At 39.6% G+C, this 7,230-nt stretch overlaps 1 long non-coding RNA gene across 1 annotated transcript; it reads right to left on the reverse strand.

The window, feature by feature from the left end:
* Window positions 1-1,367: 1,367 nt before the first annotated feature.
* LOC126210454 (uncharacterized) lies at window positions 1,368-6,062 on the reverse strand. The gene is made up of 3 exons (XR_007540678.1): window positions 5,822-6,062; window positions 5,410-5,649; window positions 1,368-1,434 (listed from the first exon to the last, which is right to left on the reverse strand). It is a non-coding gene; the product is annotated as an uncharacterized LOC126210454 (long non-coding RNA).
* Between the last annotated feature and the right edge of the window lie 1,168 nt (window positions 6,063-7,230).

Here is a 7,230-nt window from a genome sequence, read left to right on the forward strand (position 1 = left end):
ATTCAGAATAGAACACTCTTCAGTGTCTATACAAGTTCCAAACTCTGAACCCCTTACTTGCTGATGTAGAAGTAACCTTTTGCAAGCAGCTTTGAACTGAGTGGCTGTAGGGTTATTGTTATCACTACCATACCTCCTGATTGAACTAAAACTGTCTCGATGTGATCTTGTAACAACTTGTGTGTCAGTAAGAATTTAAGTTGTGGATTAGGACTGCTTATCAGAGAATTGTATAACCTTTTGAGACTTTGAATTGACACAATAAAACCAAGGAAACCAGTCTTTCTGTTTGTAAACAAAAGAGAGAGACCATTTTGCATCCAGTCTTAAATTCTTTATATATTCTTCAGCTTCATCCAGAAAAGACAAAATGTGGCTAGCAGTCTACAATGACAGAGGTGCTTTATAACCTTTCGCTAACAGATTTCTACTATGAAGCAATCAAAAACATTGCTCATAATCCTTATGAACCTAACTGTTGGTTTAGTCTTTAAAATCGTCTAGCTGCAAATCTTTGTCAAGAAATTCAAGGGTATTAGCTACACTATTACTCAATGTCTGTGCAGCAATTCTGACATTCATTTTATGGTGATACCACTCAACATGCTTCATTCTTACTTTTGTAGCAAGATGGAGTGTCTCCACACATTGCAAATCATGTAACTTGAGTACATAATCCCATTTAATAGTATTTCTATTGCCATCAAAAATTGTGCCCTTACCAGCTAAGGTATTACGTACTAACTTTAGCATGTGACATGGGTCAAGGAAAATACATATTTCATCATTACACAATGGGTGCTTAAAGAAAGATTTTATGTTAGATAAAGAAAAAGAAGCACCTAGCTTTTGTATCATTGCAGTATTTACATGTGTTACTGATATCACCTCAACACCAGCATCAAAAGTAAACTTTAGAGCCTCATTCAATAGGTTAGATTTTTCTAGTGCAGTTAGTCCATTGACTAGAAAGTAACCAATTGGCAGTGTCCAAGAACTGTTAACAGCAGTTACCATAATTGTTAGTGCCTCATTTGCAACAGGAAAGTTATCATCAGCAAGCTCTGCCCCATAATCTACATATCCAACAAATTTATTTTGACAAAATTCAGTGTGTTTCCTTATGGCAATTTCGTCAAATGACATAGCACACAGCAATTTCTTGCCCTTGTTCATGAGCTCTTGACTCTTTATTCTGAGAGCAACTGCTACTTCTTTGCTGAAATCTGGATTTCCATCAATCACACTATACCACCTTCTCAGTGGCCGTGGATGTGGCAGAGATGTATTGAAATTTCTCCTTACGTAACTGTAAGCCTTGCTGCTGTAGAAATTAAGAGTTAAAGCAAAGGTCCGAAGAGCTGCTGGGTACTTTTCTCTTGTTTGACCTCTGCTGACACACTTTAACAAGTCTGAGGTACCTGGTGGCAGCATCTGAAAGCAATATGATACTCTCAGTAAAGAACTGCAAGAGCTAGGCTACAAACTGTCATTCCCTCAACATGTTCTGTATATCACATCATGCAGAAGACTCTACATTAATAAGGAATGAGAAAACAACACATAATTGAGGCACTGAGAGCACAAGTGGACTAACCCCGGAGAAGTCAATATGGAGGAAACAGGTCTCATAATACGGGCCCACAAAATAATGTATGTTTGTGATACATTGCAGCCTTGTAACATGCATATGATGTAACTGTGGTTTTATTGAACAATATTTTGACATAGATAAATTACAAAAGTACTATATAGTAGAATATTAGCAGTTTTGTTGTGGCTTAGTCCATTTTCGCTCCAAGTAGTTGAACATTCTCAATGACAGGTCCGTTAGTACGCTGATGCATGTGACAATAGTATTCATTACTAGTATACATTGTACACATTACATGTAACATTTTACATTGGTTTCTGTAATGTTACGCATTGTGTTACATTTCAAAATCATCCACAGGCAATGTTTCTACAGCATTTGATGACGTTTGTAAAGTTTTGTAGAAATCATGATGAAGTGGAGGTACATACGGAAGCAAACTTAGCAGATCCTTCTTTTTTGCCTCTGTAATTACATTTCCATTAGGATAAAGCAGTTCGAGATTGCTGATGCATGTGGATGTTCGTTTGGCCACATCAATTTCCTGAAATGGCTCTTGGTTTTGGTTCGAGTATTTATACAATATTTTGAATCTGTTGGTTGCTTCATACCGCAGCCACTGTATGTTCAACCATTGTACTTTACAATTGCCGGAAGACATTTTTCGATTCGCGATGTTTCTTTCGAGTTGTTTTGTTGAAAAGAAACATTCCGCATTCATATTAATTACCTTGAATGGATTCCTTTTTCTGGCACTCACTACCACATCATTCCAGTGTTTAGGACGGTAAATATTAGGAAAATACTTTTTTCGTTTCTGAACTAAGCCAAAATCCTGATCACAGGGCAGGTACGAGTGTCCGCTAACTAAAAATTTATGGTCTATTTCCTTCACAGAGAACTCTGAGCTGTTGACAATGTATTGGCACAGTACAGCAACCTTTATGTTTCTATTCTGGCCTCCGCACTGATCAGAGTACATAATTAGTTTTTCAGTCCTGACAAAATTGCGTATGAAGTACAGCAAACAAGAACCAATTTCTTGTGGCCCTCTCGACGCAATGGATTCATGCCACAGAAACATGTATACATCATCATTGTGGATGCCAAAGCAATATGTCCACAACTGACGTTTGTAATAGCAAACTCCAGTTGAGATGATCGGTGTAGGCAAAGTTTTCATCAAATCAAATGTTATCACTGTAACGTTACCATCTGATTTGCTAAGCAATGTATCACTATGTAAACCTGCCCGTGCATACGCAGCTTTTTGCTGATGGAATTCACGTTCTGCAATTAACTCCGTCCTCTCCTTATCATTATCGGCAGCTGTTATTTTTACCTGCAAAGCATCACATGTTCGACAAGAGTCGGACACTGGTGGATGAAATGACAAATTGAAGTTTTCGTAAAAAATTTTGCGGAAAATAAAATGAGAAACGGGCATTTGCTCCTCTGCACAGTACAGTGAATACATGACTGATAAATTTAAATCTGGTCCTAAATACTTTCTACCGTTATTTTTATGATACGCATAATGGCTTTCATACGCCGGGAATTTTTCTATGAAACGTTTTACTACATCAACTTTGTGGCGAGGTGTTTTATTACCAGGTTCACCTTTACCTCTACCATCACGAGGAGGGGTGGCTTTTTCCCCTTTATTCTTGAGTACCCTATCGATTCTTCCAGCAGATACGGCTAAAGTATTCTGAAAGAATCTTTTGCACACCCTCGTTTCAGACCCATTTGAATTGAGCAAGTAATACAATCTCGTCTTCTCCCTACGTGAATGTTGCTGACCTACGTAAGACCGTGCTTTATCAACGACTTTAATCATGGTAAACAGGAAAGCCGACTGCAGATCGTGGCTGCCTAAATTATAAAACTCATTGAACACTTGTTCCTGCTGTTCTTCGTTGATGTGTTTGTGGCACTCATACCGGCACGTACACTCGCTGATTTTCCGCAATTCCTTTCGAGGTACAAGGTTACCCTTACGGTTTACATACTCGTGACCTAGAGCTCTCCGTTCTTTCCTAACGTTACGAAGCCATTTATCTTCGTTTCTAAGGCGCTTCTTTCCTCGGCTCCGTACCACGGCATCGTCGTTCGTCTCTGGCACGTCCTCTGGAACAGTTGTTGCTGCAGCCGTGCTCGCTCTCGCGTCTCCCGGCACTTCCCCATCGGACGCAAACATCTCTGTAATAACAATATCCATCCCTCAATGTAATATTAACTACACTACAGTAATGGTCAACGTGTGCATTGGTATCCACAGGCGAAGCAATTGCTCAACACAACTCGGCGGGCGGTAAAACATTGTTGTACACATAACATTACAAGTGATCGTTACTTGATTACACAAAATAGCAATACATAAAGTATTGTTTGTATGTCATTCTGTTTTCGTATGGAAAACAACCTGCATTTTCTGAACAAAGTCACCATTCGAGATACGGTACATCTAGACGTGTTTGCATATGAACGCGTTAGTGTACAATCGACAATGTTATCCGCAAAAAAGGAATGGAACACAATAAAAACTAACCTTCCAATTGCTCCTCCACGCTTTTCGCAGGGGCTGCCATGCTGATCAACTGAAATACACGTCCACGTGGTCACTGGTCCAATACGTTGTTCCACACTAAATACACAAGTCTTTCGTTCGCCGGCGTCACGCGCAATGGCAGTGGACGGAGAGCATAGAGCACAAATGGACTATGACGCATAGTCCACTCCTGCTCTCAACGGTATCTATCGGCGGTTGACTATCGGCGGTTGAGTGCAACAGCAATGTTTACGTTGCTACATTAGACAAACCTTCAGATAAACAAACAGATCAACATGCATTGCATAATACTCGTATACTGTTATCACAACATGTCAATACCTCAAATTCACAAAAAGTGTGGGTTAGTCCGCTTGTGCTCTCAGTGCCTCAATTAGCAGTTACAAACTAAATTTGTTCATAGAAGGAACAAAATATCATAACTGTTTCTACTATTTGTTCTCATGTATTGTAGATCTAACATAGTAAAGTTTCCAAGAGTGTCTCCACTTTAATAAAAGTTACTGCTTTCTCATTTGTATTAAATTATGGTGCTTTCTGCTACTTTATTTTATCCATTGTGGCTATTGAACACCACAACTGTTTTTGTAAATTACACTGTAGGAAATAATGCAACCAGTCACAAGTTTCTTTTAGTAGTGATTTGTATTGTACCATCACTTGAGTATGAGCCCATTGTCAGATGGTAGCATTGATTTCTTGCAAGTTTTACGTATGTGCCCCAAAATATAACAAAGTTCTAAGAAAGGAAATGTAAAGGAGAGAATTTCATGAAGTAAGTGCAATGTGTACAGTCTATATACAATCTGATACCTTTCAAGAAGTATGTAATTTCAAAATTTTGTTATATTGTAGGACACACATGTAAAACTGCAAGGAATTAGTGGTATTGCATGGCAGTGGGTTCAAGGCCAAAACTAGCAATGTTACAATAACAATCACTTCTAAAAAACTTGTGGCTGGTTGCAGTATTTTCCACAGTGTAATTTTACCTATTATTTACACGAACACGTTGATATTTTTCAAAACAATGCCTACATTTGTGTGAATAGACTTTACTATCAACTATGCCACTTGTCATGGAACCATAAGACAAGTACAATACTAGAATCTACGCCACCTGATATTTATAATAAGAATGGCAATTCGCTGTCTTTAATGTCATATGTCAAGAAATTATAAGTACTACTTGAAGTACATAGTTCTGTCTTACCTTCGGCAAATTACCCATGGATTTACTTACAAGATTATTTTTTTGAAGGTCACTCATTAATGATTCCAAATTTAAAATTTTCTTCCTCATCCTGTGGGCTGATCTCTGCAAATTACTTAATTTTCTGGGTTTATTCTTCAGCTGCTTTTTTTGCAACACTTGCCATTTTACTAGCTATGCAAGGAACAGCCAAATCATCTCCCTTAAAATCTCCTGTGTGTCTAAAACATTTGCTTGTCCCAGCTTTTACTTCAGAAGCTTTTATAGCGGCTGCAAACAAAATACCAGGCCACTGAACGAAAATGTACAAAGAATTTCCTTTCAGTCTAAAGCATATTACGACAATGTTACTTTAAAAAACGCAGTTACATTTTTACAGCCACTGCTTAGCACTCTCCATCTTACGTTAACATATTAACACAAAGTAAATATCTAGACTTACGAGAATTATGGGAAGTTTCTGCACATGAAATTTCGCCTAATGAATCTCTCTTAGTCGGAGGTTTACGAAGCTTGGGTCTCTTTGCATGAAGATTCTCAGGGAAATCGAATTTTGCTGGCACGGCGTCACTGTGAAGCCAATTCCCACCAGTCTTTTCTTTATCGAAACAATTTTCTTCAAAGTGCTTCGAACAGATGCGTGTGTGCGCAGTAGGCTTGAAATCTTTTCGTTTCACTGCCCGTATCCACATCTGCCTGCGCCCTTCATCCTTAGGAAACCTATACGAAAGAGAAAAAGCAGCTTTTGGCTTACCATTTCAAGAAATATATACGATTGCAATGTGCGCCTGGAAACACACACAGCACTTCAAACTGCCAATTTACGTAACTGTGACGTTCTGGGTAAGGATGTGATATTCACAATAGTTTATCAGTATTCAAGAAATGCCGCTAAATTAAACTAATAACACTTACACGTGAAATTTAATGTTACTTTCCTTCACAAAACGCTCGGTACAACCATAAGCACAACAGGATACCACCATTGTTTTGCCAATAGTCACGTGGTATAGCAGTAGAGATGTTGGTGCCACGAAATGTACGTCATGACCAGTCTACCACTATTTATGGTCGAAGTTCACGATTCGTTCTAGTCTGCGATGGCACGATTCTTACGGAATGCAGAAAGTTCTACATTTTACTCACAGATGGCAGGACAAGTCTGAAATTGTCAATGGGGTTAGAATCGAACTGTGTCATGATAAGATACGCCAGAAATAGTTTATTTATGAGTAAACATGCATATGACGTTACATCTACATCCATACTCCGCAAGCCACCTGACGGTGTGTGGCGGAGGGTACTAAAGGCTACAGATGAAAAAGCACCAGTGCAAGACTTATCGGCATAAAGCCCGCTGCTTATCCAAGACTTACGGCAATAGCCTGCTGGCTAAAGAACCTCTCATCCCGGTTTTCCCAGTGGTTTGCTGAGGTTGTGGATGACCATACGTCTGTATGGTAGCATCTCGTCACTTGCCGCGTAGAAGACTTTGTCATTGTACCGTGGCGGAAAGTTTCTTCTCGCGTTCCGGTTAGCAATGAAGCCTTGCGGCGGTGGTGTCTGGGCGCTGAAGTTCAGGCAAGACCGTGGCTTGACCACTTCATATGGTTCGCCCTCTGTCACATTTTCTTTGTATTGGCATAAGCCATCTACTTCTGACACCTCTGCGAGAGGCGCAAGTTCGTGCGTCATGCATTGCATGATAACCGACATGTCCGTTGCTGTGCTCTCTTGGTCTAAAGCGTCCATCCCTGGATGAGCTGCAATGAGCTGAGCCGTTGATCCTGCTGGGGGTAGTGACACGGGACACACGTTGTGAAGTTTGAACCTTTCAGTACCGGCTAGGAA

Source organism: Schistocerca nitens, chromosome 10 (assembly GCF_023898315.1).
Source record: "Schistocerca nitens isolate TAMUIC-IGC-003100 chromosome 10, iqSchNite1.1, whole genome shotgun sequence".
NCBI classification, from domain to species: Eukaryota; Metazoa; Arthropoda; class Insecta; order Orthoptera; family Acrididae; genus Schistocerca; species Schistocerca nitens.